The sequence below is a fragment of the Amblyomma americanum genome, chromosome 10, assembly GCF_052857255.1.
Source record: "Amblyomma americanum isolate KBUSLIRL-KWMA chromosome 10, ASM5285725v1, whole genome shotgun sequence".
Taxonomy (NCBI): Eukaryota; Metazoa; Arthropoda; class Arachnida; order Ixodida; family Ixodidae; genus Amblyomma; species Amblyomma americanum.
The window spans coordinates 96,795,333-96,812,117 of record NC_135506.1 but is presented as its reverse complement, the minus strand read 5'-3'; the positions used below and the strand labels follow the sequence as shown (position 1 = coordinate 96,812,117).

Genomic DNA, 16,785 nt, shown 5'->3' with positions numbered 1-16,785 from the left:
TACAAGGGTGACGAAAATTGACGAAATGAAACGCCCCTTTTGGTGCCTACACTACCGTTATTTTTGCATAATTGGTTAGAAAAGTGGTTCGCCCGAAACCTCGTCTCGAAGCTTATGCTACACATAGAAAAACACCAACTGCACATTTATGTGGTCCAAAATCTGCAATAATTTTTGTTGTCCCCGTGTGCTCGCGCTTGAACTGCAAATTGTTTTTGCGTTTTCTTTCTATATAAATACTTTTTATTGAGAAATAGCGACCTCATTTCCGACCTTATCCCACTTGCCCCATTAGTGATGGTGGTGCATATCCTTGAGGTGGACGGAGCCGAGGATCAAGGCAGACCCGTCTCTGAGGGTCAGATATCTTTTGATAGCAAAGACATCCATAGGGGCACCGGACTCGTACAGCTGGACCGCACTGAGAACAGTAGACAAAAAAAAAACGAAAGATGTTCCACTAGAACGTCATTTGCAAACTAAGCATTTCTTCGTTGGTAAGGTGTCCCGAATAGTTCAGATTATATAAAAGGCATAATTGCCGCCCCTTATCATAACCGTATTTAGTATTTCAGCTCCATCAAGAACCGAACATAAGTTATATCACAGACTTTTCTAACGCTGAAATTGCACTGCCTATCAAAGAGCCATTAAGATGTTCTCTATGAATAAGCATGAAGAAAAAGTATTAAAGTGCGCAACTTATGATTTCTTGTGATTTCGCACTCAATAAGTAAAGTAGAGGAAAGGAGTAACGACATGGCCATTTCCTACTACCTAAAGATATTGCTTCATACAAGTGTTACCTTTTGTTCTTATATGCGTCCGGCACGCGTAAAGAGGTGGCGAGGCGAGTGTACGTAACTGTTTTAACTTCGCGATCCGCGCTTTTTTGTTTTCCTGGTCAGAAGCTTTAATTTATTTTCTGAAGGACATATATAGTGTCAAACGCTTTATTTTATTTTCTTAAGGACATATGTGTTGTTGCCACACGCTGTGATAGCCATTCTATTAGCTCTTTTTGTGGCTAAGGAACGACCTGCCTCCGGACTTATGTCAGCGTTCCGTTCATCACGTCTGTGGGGTTCTTTTAATAAAACGCAACTTTATTTTAGTAACAGAAGAAGCTATTTTATGACTACCTTTGCTAAGGGGCGCGAACGCCTTTTGCTAATCACATTCTCTCTTTTAGCCCGTGAAGTGCATAAAGAGAATAAATGTTTGTTTTCGCGCAGTGGAACTATATTTCGTCTGCGGGATAATATAAAAAATTATCCCACTTCTTTTTGGGTATAGTTCACCGCCCGAAGTTTACGCAAGGGTTTCCGTGACACCTTAGCGAAAAAGGCTGTGCGAAAAATACATTTCGAACACATCCAAAGTTCCCGGGTTCGAACCCGACCGCGGCGGCTGCGTTTTTATGGAGGAAAAACGCTAAGGCGCCCGTGTGCTGTGCGATGTCAGTGCACGTTAAAGATCCCCAGGTGGTCGAAATTATTCCGGAGCCCTCCACTACGGCACCTGTTCTTCCTTTCTTTCACTCCCTCCTTTATCCCTTCCCTTACGGCGTGGTTCAGGTGTCCAAAGATATATGAGACAGATATTGCGCCATTTCCTTTCCCAAAAAACCAATTATTATTATTAACACATTTATTAATTTCGTATCCATTTTGCATATTTTGTCCCTCGGCTTAAATTGAAATACGAATGCTTTCTAAGAATGCTAGGAATAATATTTTGTGAACATTCTTAGCAAAGCATAAAAATGCAGTTTCTGCCCGCTTAGTATATTTAGCATATATTAAAAATCTACTAAATCTATTCATTAAATATATTAAAGGGTTACTAAAAATATACAGTTAATAAATTAAAATATAGGAAGAATATAAATGAATTACATTAAAATATACTATAGATATACATTAAATACATTGCATTACATTAAAAATGCACCGAAAATATACAATTAATACTTTAAAAATATTAACATCGGCTGGGTGCACAGAAAGGTGTACCAGTCGGATTCACCGGTTATTACTGATCAATGTTGTCAACGTCAGAAGTAATGACTGAACTGGCTATAAGCATCAGATGACAGACAATCCCAGAAAAAACGCGTTGTTTTTAAGAAGTCTAAAACAATGGAAGGTCACGTGACGAGGCCTGAACAGGAATGATGTTGCCACACAAGGAAATGCCGACGGAAGGTGACATCAGAAAACAGGAACTGCTCCGATATGTCTCAAATGCTTGGCTTGGCTTATATATACCTCCCGAAAGGAGACACAATATCTTGCCCGGTGAGGCGCTTTTTGCACAAAGACTGTGGAACCCCAAATTGTCGCACAAGCTTTGGAGTGGTCGCGTTCAAATCTGCAGTCTATCTAAAACCAAATTGTTAGTCGTAACTTGCGTCAGGCATCGCTCATGAGTCGAACTGTCAACCAACAAATACATAGGCGTCTATGGCGGCCGTTTATGGCGTCTATGGCGGTCGGCCTTGCCAGTAGGGATCCTTTTCGCTGGTATGTTCGAGCCCGGAGGCGCGCATGGCGTCATTGCCGGTATAATGCTATCACGTTGTTTACACGTAATTTAAATAAGTGATGATGACCTTTCTGCTAGAAGTTAACACAAACAAATAGACGACAGAAAAGAGAGAGTTTCACTGTTCCCGGAAACGTGATTTCGAGCACTAGGTTGTTCCACGGCAGCTTGAAGTCTGCTGCAAATATGCACATGCGGGACTACCCATTTGATAGACTGGAAATGTACCATGCACGAATTAATTTCGTATTTACGAAAATACAATTTCAATGCATTGCCAAAATCTCATTTCCCGAAACGCGACTTCGAGCACTCACTGTTCAACGGCAGATTGAAGTGTGCTGCAAGCACGTTTAAGCGGACAGCTCATTCGTTAGACTTGAAGTATACTTGTAATTTGGACGAATTAATGTCGTATTTGCGAAAATGCACTTTCAATACATAGCCAACATGCAAAGGACATTGCTCGAAACGCGATTTCGAGTAATACATTTTTCTACGGCAGCTGAAAGTGTGCTTCAAATATGAATAAAACGACGCCCCGTTTGTTAAAAATGTAGTTTTCTTCAGACAAACTAAATTCATATTTACAAAAGTACACATTTAATATATTGACAAGATGCTAAACCCTATTCATATTTCTCCACGTGTTTGAAACGTCCTCGAAACATGCTTCAAGTGACGTACCCTTCGAATGAATTAATTTCATATTTACGGAAGTACACTTTTAATACATCGGCAAGATGCTAAAACCGCATTCGTATTTTTTCACGTGCTTGAAACGTGCTCGAAGCAGGCTTTAAGTGACGTATTTCTGCCAGTCTTTAAGAATATAATTCGAATAGCAAGCATAAAATTTCAAAAACCAATTTCCGGATATTTTTAGCGCAATAAAGATTACAAGATATCTTTAAAATAGATTATAAGTATCCCGAAGTATATTCCAAACGTATTATTTTCCTAAGAGATATGTAAGGAAATATTCCTTGTAGGTAGAATATCATTAGGTTGCCTGCATTGACAATGAACGGTACTTCTAAATCTAATCCTCTTTTATTGTCTTCCTATCAAGAACTTCGAATGGCCCAACATGCGACGAACAGATTGAAATCACCGTATCCATAATCTACAGTACGCTTCCCCTTTAGACGCGTGCTTGTTATTCTGGGTGGAATGCGGGATTGACTAGCTTTCGTTATCTAAGCTTACAAAACATTAGAGGTCTCTTACAGATAGTAAGGACGCTAGTAAGACAGATAGTAAGGACGAGTTTTTCTGTTGTCCAGGGTGGACATTGTTGTCGTCGTAATATGAATGGGTTCGAGGAGGGAATGTTCTCCTCCAAAACTGTTTCCCTCATTGCGTTGCTCACAGTGGGCACTAAACATTTACACATGTAGCAGCGACACTGAATGAATGTGCGTGAAGCATGCTGCCCTATACCTCAACATCTGCCCTGTACCTCTACACTAAATTACAAAACGTTCTAACTGGCGGCCGAATTTCGCACCAGACAAGCACTCATTGAACTCCGCTGTAATAAAGAAAACGGTGTAGTGACTGTAATGCATTTGACATGCATTTTTGCCGGAACACAGCTGCAAGGATTACAATAACCATCACATGTAACGCGTCTCGTCAATCGACGTATGCCTCTGAACGTTATTACGTTATTACGCCGACCGCTAACAGTAGAACGCTGGTAGTGGACGCTGGTAGCAGTGTCGTCGGGTCGTTTGCATTTATAATCTTTGTGTTTTGTGCTGGTTTGTTAGTTTTGTGTGCTAGTGTGTGTGTCACAGCAGCGATGGCGTAGAGGTAAGCATCCGCCTCGCGTGCAAGAGGACCGAGGCTCGAATCCTGTTGCCGCGCAATTCTCCACCGGGTTTCAAAAAAAAAAAACAATCCGCGTGTCGATGGAATTGCATAACCAGGCCTGGAGTACGGCCTGATCTCGGTGACCAGAACCGACAGCGAATTCTCTCACCAGAGCAGCATTTGGCCACCCTGGTGTAGTACTTGGCCACAACCTTCTATGATCAAACCAATTAACCCTCGGCCCTCAGTCCCCAGCGGCTGCGGAGCAACTGACCACGGCGGCGATCAGACCTGTGACGCAGCGGAGGGTGCTAAGAATCTCTTTCTCCGGACAGACCGCCATTGGAATCTGAACCTGGCAACGTTTAACGCTAGAACTTTAGCTAGTGAGGCTAGCCTAGCAGTGCTGTTCGAAGAACTAGCGGGAATTAAATGGGTTGCGATAAGGCATAGCGAAGCTAGGAGGACAGGTGAGGCGCATACAGTACTAAAGGACGGACACATACTGTGCTATCGAAGATTATAGGATAGTTGAGAACTATGTGTGGGATTCCTCATTAATAAGAATATAGCCGGCAACGTAAAGGAGCTCTATAGTATTAACGAGAGGGTTAGAGCTATAGTAATTGGGCTGAATAGGAGGTTCAAGATAAAAGTGGTGCAGGCCTACGCGCCCACATCCAGCCATGGTGACCAGACCATGGAAAGTTTCTATGAGGACGTAGAATCGGCAATGAATAAATTAAAATCACAGTACACTGTACTGATGGGCGACTTCAATGCGAATGTGGGCAAGAAGAAGGCTGGCGACCACGCGGTAGGTGAATAGGGGATAGGCTCTAGAAATAGCAGGGGAGAGCTATTAGTCGAATTCGCAGATAGGAATTATCTACGGATCATGAATACCTTCTTCCGCAAACAAGAAAACAGGAAGTGGACCTGGAAGAGCCCCAATGGTGAGACTAAAAATGAAATCAACTTCATACTATGCGCTAAACCTGGCATCATTCAGGATGTGGCCGTCCTCGGAAAGGTGCGTTGTAGCGACCACAGAATGGTAAGGTCTCGAATTAGCTTAGATCTGAAGAGGGAACGGAAGAAGCTAGTGAAGAGGAATACCGTTAATGAGTTAGCCGTAAGAGGGAAAGTACAGGAGTTTAGGATAGCGCTGCAAAACAGATATTCGGCTTTAACTGAGGAAGATGATCTTGATGTTTACGCAATGAACGATAATCTGACATCAATCATTACGGAGTTCGAAGTAGAAGTAGGTGATAGGACAGTTCGACATAATACCGGAAAGTTATATCAGGTGACTAAAGATCTGATTAAGAAGCGCCAAAGCATGAAGGCGTCTTACCCTACCGACAGAAGAGAACGAACAGAGCTATCAAATTTAATAAATAAGCGCAAGGTAGCCGACATAAGGAAGTTTAATATGGAGAGGATTGAGCATGCTCTAAAGAACGTAGGTAGCCTAAAAGCAGTGAAGAGGAAACAAGGCATAGGTAAAAACCAGATGTATGCATTAAGAGACAAACAGGGCAATGTCATTAGCAATATGGATAAGATACTTAACGTAGCCGAATAGTTCTACACAGACCTGTACAGTAGCCAATGTAATCAGAGCGTTAATGAGAAAGACAGCAGTGCATAGCAACGCGTCATCCCGCCAGTAACGAAAGATGAAGCAAAGAAAGAGTTAGAAGCAATTAAAAGGGGAAAAGAAGCTGGGGAGGATCAGGTAACAGCAGATCTGTTGAAGGATGGAGGGGACATCGTGCTAGAAAAACCAGCCACCTTGTATACGCAATGCCTTATGACCTCGACTGCACCAGAAGCTTGGAAGAATGCAAACATTATCTTAATTCTTAAGAAGGGAGACATCAAGAACTTGAAAAATTACAGACCGATCAGCTTACTATCCGTTGCCTACAAAGCATTTACTAAGGTAATCGCTAATAGAGTCAGCCCAACCTTAGACTTTAATCAACCAAGTGATCAGGCAGGCATCCGTAAAAGATATTCCACAACAGATCTTATTCACACTATCAATCAGGTGATAGAGAACTGCGCAGAATATAATCAACCTCTATATATTGCTTTCATTGATTACGAGAAAGCATTCGACTCAGTGGAAACCTCAGCAGTCATACAGGCATTGCGCAATCAGGGGGTAGAGGAGCCGTATATCAAAATACTGGAAGATATATATATATAGCAACTGCACAGCTACTGTAGTCCTCCATAAAGTCAGCAATACAATTCCAATAAAGAAGGGCGTCAGGCAAGGAGACACTATCTCGCCAATGCTATTCACCGCCTGTTTACAGGAGGTATTCCGAGGCCTGAATTGGGAACAGTTGAGAATAAGAGTAAATGAAGAATACCTAAATAATCTGCGATTCGCTGATGACATTGCCTTGCTGAGTCACTCAGGAGGTGAACTGCAAATCATGATCAATGAGTTAGACAGGCAGAGCAGAACGATGGGTCTAAAAATTAACATGCAGAAAACCAAGGTATTGTTCAACAGTCTGGAAAGGGAACAACAGCTCACAATTGGCAGCGAGAGCCTGGAAGTTGTGAAGGAATACGTCTACTTAGGGCAGGTAGTAACAGCTAATCCGGATCATGAGAGGGAGATAACTAGAAGGATAAGAATGGGGTGGAGCGCATGTGGCAGGTTCTCGCAGATCTTGAGTGGCAGGTTACCACTTTCCCTCAAGGGAAAAGTGTACAACAGCTTTATCTTACCGGTGCTCACCTACGAGGCAGAAACGTGGAGGCTAACGAAAAGGGTTCAGCTTAAGTTATAGACAACGCAGCGAGCCATGGAAATAAAAATGATAGGTGTAACGTTAAGAGACTGGAAGTGGGCAGAGTGGGCGAGAGAACAAACGCGGGTTAATGACATCCTAGTCGAAATCAAGACAAAGAAATGGGTTTGGGCAGGGCCTGTAATGCGAAGGCAAGATAACCGCTGGTCCTTAAGGGTAACGGAGTGGATTCCAAGAGAAAGTAAGCATAGCAGGGTTAGTTTGGCGGATGAGATTAAGATATATATATATATATATATATATATATATATATATATATATATATATATATATATATATATATATATATATATATATATATATATATATATATATATATATATATATATATATATATACTTTTTGCCTCTTTGTCAAGCACAGGGGGCCTGACGCCTCGTCAGGCGATACCATGCCTTTAGTCTCAGCACTCTCTTAGACAAATGTCTAAGAAAAAAAATAAAGAAAGAAAGAAGTTTGCAGGCAAAGGGTGGATGCAGGTGGCAAAAGAAAGGGTTAAATGGAGAGACATGGCAGAGGCGCTTGCCCTGCAGTGGGTGTAGTAAGGCTGATGATGATGATGATGATGATGATGATGATGATGTTGATGATGATGAAGACAAATACATGCCACAATAGCCACAATGCAGTGATTTTCAGGTTTGATCGTGTAATTAGGCATTCACTTCCAAACCATTTCTGGACGTTCGCATCAAATGATTTTGAGTGAATTTAATTCAGGTACACCTTTGAAAGGAAAAGGATGCAGCTAATTGGATGCGCATGCATTTTTGTCGCCTCTACAAATGCACAATATTTGTAAAATAATTTTTCTGGCAACACTAGCATATAAATATTAAATTGTCACCGTACTCTTCTGACGCAGCGTGAATGACCTGGTAGAAGTTGCAGGCTGCTTTCACTGCAAAATAAACAGAAAGTACAAGCGCTCACTACAAGCAGCATCCTTCAATTGCAACTCCATTGCAGGATGAGACGAGGAGAAGAAAACCGTCTCTGCAGAGAACGGCTCTAACTTTATTGCAACCAGAACAGGGCCTTTGCACAAAAGTGGCAGTGGAAATGAAAAGGGAGTCCTTGAATTTCGCTGTCATCAAGATCCGCCCCGCAAGGATGAATACAAGAGCAGTCAACTGTATTTGTGCGAACATAGTGCGATATCAGTCTTCTTTCACTCGCTAATATTTTTCAATTCTGTGTCGTATATAATATGAATTCATTCTCTTTTACTCGCCAATTCAATTATGACTCTATTCTAATTCCTATCAAATGCTGATTCCTTTGCTATTGGGAATTGCTTCTCGAAATGCTTAGAAGCGACGGCGAAGTAATAGCTCCTTATATCTGCATTGATAGTACTCCGGGCGGGTGTGTCTAATGCGCACAGGCCTGCTGTTATCATAGAACTTCGTCTTTTTTCCCTACCTGTTTCTTTTAGACTTCCATTTCGTCCTCTCGTGTTAGTTGTTAACTACGCGAATGGTAATGACGCATGCACATGTCCCATTGATGCATCCCGCCGAGTCCCCATACCGCTATCAGCAATATTTGTGCAGCGGTAATGCTATGCGCCACTGCATCGGCAAAGGCTGTTTCAAAAACACCTACCGGTGGTGCATGTGACATCAAGTTTGCTATCCTGAAATAAAGGCGTAGAAATGCAGTTCCTGCAAGACAGCTCCTGCAAGATGCCGACGCAATATACGGCGACACCACAGGACACTTTTCGATTACATGACCCTACTTGTAGAATTGCAATAAAGCTTGAAGATACGTATGGAAAGGAGGGAGAGTTCAGTATTCCGTCCTTTGGGTCCCCGCACTGAACAAGTAAGCAAATAATAATTATTAAATTATAGTCATGGCAGCGAATCGTCCACGCTTTTTATATACAAAGAATCTGCCACAATAGCGAATATTTGAACACCTAGCGCATACGAATCTTCGCCGCTCAAGGTGGTTCCAAAATCCTTCGCGTGTTTTACGACACATAACTGTTCATCAAAGTTGAAAATTCCAAAGCAATCTGGCCGTTTGTGCAAAAGTTACTTTATCAATAAAAAAACCGGTCATCTTTCTGTGTTCAAAAGGAAGGACATTGTTTTTTCGACGTCTGTATGCACTATTTAAACCAACTATTATTTGCCTTTAATCCAAATAATAGGCTAAAGAAGAGAGGGATAAGAAAAAATGAGGGTGCCTTTCACTCAATGTGAGCATACCAAGCGCGCCATGACGGGACGGATAAGTTATGTTGTGAAAGTAGGTGGAGCAGAGCCTTCATAAAGTAAGCCACCGGAGTAATCGAGTGCTTTGAACGTTGTGTATACAAAAAAAAAGCACATGATCATTTTTGCATCCGGCCTAGATGACATTTCCCCCTCTCAAACAACGCTTTACTTTGGTGTATGCAATAATACACTAGTAAGTATATTGCGGAAAAGGGTGTCAGGAACGTCCAGTATTGAAAAAAAAACGTTCCTTCCTTGTCTCAAAATCCTTCTTGTTCTATACAGCTATACGTCACAGCGTTTGAATATACGGAGAGCATAGGACACTAATAGCACATCAAAAATTTTACCTACTCAATGAATATGATGCAGACTAGCAGGAAAAGCAGCTTCCCGGCAACACCTATCATTTCAGAGGAGCTGCAGAAAGTTAGCGATAAGTTACAGCAAGGCGGGACGTTCTCATGTATTTGTTATTGCTTAAGAAGCTGCTGGCGTAAAGCGTCGTGTCGAGCACGATGAGACCCAATATTATTCCAGATAGGAAATTTTGCCTTACTAACTGACAGTCACATCATTCAGAATTGATCATTAGAATGCGGTAAATGGTTCATTGTCGGCATAATTTATCGATTTTATGTTTTGCCGCTCCGACGCGAGAAAGTATTAGTCTGAAATATGGAAATGAGCTCTTAACTTTCGATCCAGCAGGCAAGGCTGCTTATTTAAATGACAGGCATGAATCCCGCCGCGAAATGTAAACCGAACGGCATGGTAAGAGAACCTGCGTTCGCAGCTGCATGCGATTAAAACCACAGCCAATTCAAGAGTGAAACATTATGTCCAGAAAGGAAACTGTTAATATTTGGAGACTTATTTCAGGAGCATGAGAAGACTGTGCACAAAAAGTTTTCCTTCTTCCAGATGCTTTATTATGCAGTTTCCCTCGAGATCACTCGTCTCTACAGTCTTTCTCAACAGTAGCTTCATTGTGTTGAATATAGTGCTTTTGATTTATTCCTATCGTAAAAGCTCCTCATATAAATAAAGCACGATATTTTAAGCATTTTTGAGCAGCGATCTTTGTAAAAGAAAGAAAAAAAAACGCACACAGAGCAGAGCCGCAGCACAACTCACGAGAGCGTTGAGCAATATGGCGTTCAATTTGTATGCTAGGCTTGAAATCATTCTCCGGATAATTTTTCACGTTGTGGTGCTTTATTATAGTGCTCACATATCTGCAAATTTGGCCGTCTAAACTGCGCTCTGACCGTAATGACGACGCATATAAAATATAGGCGATGAGGCTGAAAATGATAGTGATTGAGAAACTAGTGAGTTTTAGCTCCACATCACTTATAAAATTCTCTGAAATTATCCTACGTAACTCTCATTGCGCTTGCAGTGAACAATTTTAGAACATTTTCGGGTCCGTATTTAAGAAAATCTTTAGGAAGGTATGATTTCTTTTTATTTGGGTAAAAATTTACACTCCCCTTCGAGCCGCTAAGTACACCCCCAGAAAGAACGAAAACCAGATTACAGCCCTTCATTAATTGCAGTGCTATAAAAAGGCCCTTCCCAGTTGCATTAGAGGAGGGTGTAGGAAAGGGGGGCACACGTAGTGACTGTGTCGCTGTGCTTGTCCAAAATCTGTTTATTACTAGGAATGAGCTCAGTGTTTTAATTACGGAACTCACAGCCTTCTGTGACCACTCGTCTGAGAGTGCAGTTATCGCTTAAATACCTTGGCCAAGAAGATCAATCGAAGAAGCCAAGCACTGGTCAGATTTGAACTTCCTGACACTCATAGTTCAGTTCGATTCTGGTGCTTCCTACAAACTTTTCACCAGTCCTGAAAATATTCCTGAGGACATCCCTGTCTCTAATATCGTTAGACGGGAAACAGTATTTTACTTTAAAAACTATAGAAGCTCTTTTACAAATTCAATGGAAACACTCTATGCTCTGAGGGCTTGCAGTGCCTTCGGTTGAAACCGAATTTTCAAAGAGCGTCGACGGTGAAGAAACTATCTGCAGCTTTGCAGCCCACACTGTCAGTGAATGAATTTGGATTTTCGTTTCCTTTCTGGCTTCATACATTTCAAGGGACTGACTGTGTTCACTAAGTGCCCACACATCCAGAACTTGCGCACCCGTTAGTCCCTTAAGAGAGAAAAACGAGGTTGGTTCGATGGTTTGATTACATGAATTTGAAAACAAAAATTTATGATAAAATAAAATTCGCTACTTCTCTGTCTAATCCTCCTTGGCATCAACACACTGATCCCACCTATATTTCTGTGGTTACCCTCACAAAACAAGGACTTGTTGATGCTGCAGCTGCATAGACACGCGGAGCTTTCTTATGTCTGAACTGCACGTTGAAAGGTTAAGGTTATTGAAGCCCGCTTAGAGATAGCAGCTTGTGATCGGAGAGACTTGTGAGTGGCGCATTGTCAAAGAAGCAGCAACATACTTGTCCACATCCTCCCACGGCGTCTGGCTTTGATTGCTCGTGTAAAGCATTCAATATTAAAACATCAGCGTCTATAATGATCGTCTTCTGGAGCATGAATGTTGGTAATAAGATGCCTCCTGCATTCTAAAGCGCTCTTGTATGCTCTTTTTATCCTATATTTGTGCACTAAACTTCGTTTTAGTTGGTGACGCCGTGCTTCCATTCTTAGGACTCTGAACTGTGGTTGTGGGCCCATTTTTCATCGCCCATAAAAATGTGAGAATTAAAGTCGTCTGGCTTTGTAGTGCGAAAGCAAGCCCGGAAAAGCCGAGGTATGTCTGAAGCCTGCCAGACACTTGCAGAAATAAAATACATGTTGCCGCGCCTGTGTTGCGAACCCACGGCGGTGTGAGCAGATCAGCTTCGCTGGCCACTGCCCGAGAAAAATATGCTATCGCCGCTCTGTTTTTTAACATGATATCTATTACAGTGTTGCTATGCTCTACGTACAGGAACCATGTAAAAATATTAGGAAAACTGACCAATCAACACAGTGCATACGATGACACACCTAAGCAACCAAAAACGAGAAAACACGCGACGCGGAGCAAATAATAGATCGTAATACGACACTCTTAAGCAAACAAACAAATCAATAGAAAAAACTATGCCACAGCCGAGCACGCCGCGTGGTAAACTACCATACTCTTGTTGTTGTTGTTAGCCTATCAAAAGATGGCACATACCCACACTGGGGGATCGGCCAAGAATCGGGTGACTATTCACCTGTATTCAGGCAATTAAAATTAAAAGCACGCGGGAAAGCAACACCGGAGGATTCTTCCTCATGAACAGAAAAGGGATGAAAGTTTTGACTTCAAAATTAGCAATAATAATAATAATAATAATAATAATAATAATAATAATAATAATAATAATAATAATACTAATAATAATAATAATAATAATAATAATAATAATAATAATAATAATAATAATAAAGAGAGGAACTGCATGGAACAGAATTATTAATCCAAAATAAAGTAATTGAGAGCAAAGAAAATTTTGTGACCCTTAGCATGGCAGTCGGTGAGATTCTAGCAGGAAATTTATAACAGCGGTACAAACAGATCTTTGGCTAAACCCGAATGTGGTGGCACCAAATGATAGCAAGAGCGGGCTGCTTAAACTAAGGCCATGGGGCCGCAAGGGCTTCTCCAGCAACCTTCTTCTCAAAGAAGTGTATCGGCGACAATAGAGCCAAACATGCTCAATAGATTCATGCTCACGGCAAAATGCACAAAGGGGAGAGAGCGCCAAACCCGACCTGTGTAAATAGAAATTCAGAGGAGGGATTCGGCACTGCAGCCTCGTCAGAGATACTTCAAGCTGCCGAGATCGACAAACTTCCTGTTCCAAGAAACCTGAGGTGATAATAATCCGCCGATGTTACAAGTTTTGTGTCTTGCGTGCTTAAATGCGCACGTCGCCGAAACCTAGATGGTGTATTATAGGCTGTAGCCGGGATGAGAGTCAACACGGAGCCACTTAAGGAAGCCTTTGCGAGCGTATCAGAAATCTCATTAACTGTCACACTGCTGTGACCGGGAATCCATACTAAATGAACAAGACTCAAATGCGAAGGAAGCAGGGACACGAATGTATTGAAAATGAGACCGTCAACATGCGCGGCGAGGGTCGAACACAGAGATAAAGAATCGGCAATTACTGCCACTGCGGTTATAGAGGGGTAATAATGCACTCTTGCGCTGTGAATTCTATCTGAGCGCAAAAGTCAAGAAATAATTATAATTAAGAAGTCACTTATTATTACTTATAAGTAATTTTCTTAAAGCAATAGATTAATCTAATATTATTATCCCACTAATCAGCACAACACATAAAAATAAAACAATCCCTCATGCACCTGGGTTTCGGTGACTGTTGGCTCCCTTCATAAGTTTGTCAAACGAGCCGCTCATTTTCTTTACCTTGTCTCCTATTGGCGTAACGAATGTCTCGGTTCTGGCAGTGTTGATGCCGTAGATAGCATAAGAGGGCTCTCGCACAGTTTCCGCCCTCGCGGTTAGATGACGTTCCACGTCACACTCGCGGTATTACAGGACGTGCTACGTCCGCCGCTATGGACGAGGTTGGCGCTGGTGAACACATGAAGGTTCGCTTACACCTAAGAAAGAAAATAATGGGATCCTACTCCCGCTGCCCGTGTCAGACAGTATGGGCTGGGACACATTTTTCTTATTTCTTTTTTTTAGTCCCAGTTAATCTATGCCCGTGCCAGACCAGACACTTATGGCAGTGCACACGGACCAGCACTGCCATAAATGCAAAAATTAAGGGGACATTTTGGGGGCCCAAAGTGTGCATGGCGAAAGCCTTCTTCATTACTGCATCTGCCCGACTGCCTGTTGCTCTACAGTTGCTAGATGCAACTGTGCGTGCGCCGCGAGCCACAGCTGCCACTGGGGTGAGCGGCGCGACTGACGTCACTGCTCCTATGCGCACATGAGCATGCGCCGCCTGCTGCGGGGGGCGCAAGGAGGATTCTCACCGGCGAGGCGGAGGGTAGCAGCTGGCACTGCGCCAAGATGAGCCGGACGGACGCCGTCACCGCGAGTATGAGCGCTCAAAGGCTTTCGCCTTAAAAGTGCAGGAATTTTTAAGCAGAACGACGGATTCGGTAAAAAAGAATTGCTTAACTAATAAAGATGGACACATTAAATATTTATTTTAGAGCAGGAAACACTTCGGGAACATTGAAAATTAACAGCATAATTTACACATAGCCTCTTTTTGAAAGCTCAAAAAGCTTAAAATCATTCAAACACTACGCGTTAAAAAAAAGCAAGTGCGCCAACTCTCTCTGCGCAATCCACGGACTGTACTGACAAGCTGCAAACAGTGTTACCAAAGAGAGAATAACTCCAGACGACAACAATATCCTATTCCGTGCTGTGCTGTTCTGTGTTATCCTGTGCTGATGGTAAAATCAATTTAATTTCATTAAACCAGCCAATTTTATCAGTTCACACTTGTGCCCTGTCTGATCAGGGGGAGTATGAGGTCTGTGCGTTTTCAGGCTAACAGATTTCGTAAACATCTACTGGAGAAGCAAGTAAATATAGAGTAAACCTTTCTTCAAACGTTCATATCGAGGTCTTTTTTTTCTGTTGCTACATTACAAATAGATCACTTTGAAAATTCAGCCCTAGGTGAAGCGTTTCTTCTCGTTGAGTCACTTAGTTAAACAAAATGGTATGAAGCTGCACATATTATCGGAGATTTGCATGAAAACTATTTTAATTCTCCTTGGGGCATTTTAAAACTTAGGTGGAAGATTTCGAGTACTAACTGACTACTTATAAGAGTTTCAAATTTGTACCCGATCTTCTAATCCAGTGCTCTAATACCAACGGCAATCCCGTGAACAGGGTCTTGTTCGCTAACTCCACAAATCCAAAAATAATGCAAAATATTTTAAGGGGGACATGACGGGGTCTACCAACAAATTGTGCTTTAACGTTGACTTTCCCAAATTTACAGAAGTACAGCACAATATTTCCTGAACACACAGACGCATTCCCGTGCTGCTACGAGAGACCCAGAGCTACCACGCCACGGGGGCTGCAGGGGCGAAAAGCCCGATAAGCTACAAAAACGCTACACGAAGGAGCAGTGGGAGGCCTCTCTGTCCAGCTCTGACTTGACGATCCAGTGTAACTTCGTGTCCAAGGCTAGAGAAACAGCCATGGCCATTGGAGTCCTGAAATAAGGACACCATTCGCAGCAGAAGAGTTCGTCTTTATTTTGAATTACCAATAAATGTTTCTACAACTACAACTTAACGTTGCAACTACTATCCACGACGTTATTATGCGTAGTCAAAGAGGAGTAGGGCTCTATACGCGCGCATTTTAGCTGGAAGTTGAAATTTTATGTTGTCGGCTCTAAGCCCCTCCGTCTGGCAGCGGCGGCCATATTGAAGCCGCCTGAGTGACATCATGACCCGACAGCGTCGTCGTCTGCAGCAGAACTGCTTCGCGCACGGTGGGTGCGGAGCAGAGCGCGAGCTTACTTGAGTGGGACCGTGGCACATTGTGGTGAACCCACCGAAACTGTGCAGAAGCTAGACTGAAAAGGGAAGGGCGCAGGCCTGGGTTGCCTTTGTCCCTCTGGCGTAGATTGTGGACTCCTCAGCACTATAGCAACCCCACATCGTCTCTCCAACTTCGCCCCTTCACCCCTCCGCGCCTCTGGCCAGAACAAACAACCCATTCCCCTACGCTCACTACGCCCAGTGCGCAGTTAAGCCAGTCGCGAGCATGCACGTGGCCGCTGGCTTATGTCGTCACGAATCGGGAGCCCGCCACTGTTGCCTGACTGCCACACGCGTCAGGAGAACTTGTAAAATCAATTACAAATTACTCGTTGCTCTAAATGAGCATATGTTTTTCCCACTTGTTCCGATCGAGGTGCATAGAAAACAACATGCTATAAACGCCTTGAGTATAAATAACGTTGTCATGACCCCTTTAAACATGCGGTTGGGCGTGTTCTGAAGAATCATTTCTGAAAGTACGAAAGAAATTGAAGGTGGCTTTTTAAAAAAATAATGTGGAAAGTTGGCAACACATGTGTTTTGTTCGCAGTCAATTGCGCTTTCAGATATGAAGGAATCCTACAAACGATGTGGTGGTGGCAGTGAAAAGTATCATACTACGCAAGGGCGTTTGGAACATGCAAGTCCAAGACCCCCCCCCCCCACCCCCCCCCCCCCCCCCCCCGCGGCCCCACGGCATTCAAACGTTCATATCTCGAAGGTTTGCCAAGCTAGCAACCCGGCCTTTGGCGATGGCTTGCTTGTCCG

At 42.8% G+C, this 16,785-nt stretch overlaps 1 long non-coding RNA gene across 1 annotated transcript; it reads right to left on the bottom strand.

Annotated features, from left to right (window-relative positions):
• Positions 1–244: 244 nt before the first annotated feature.
• Positions 245–9,964, bottom strand: LOC144107833 (uncharacterized). The gene is made up of 3 exons (XR_013309404.1): positions 9,791–9,964; positions 8,058–8,106; positions 245–421 (listed from the first exon to the last, which is right to left on the bottom strand). It is a non-coding gene; the product is annotated as an uncharacterized LOC144107833 (long non-coding RNA).
• Positions 9,965–16,785: the final 6,821 nt, after the last annotated feature.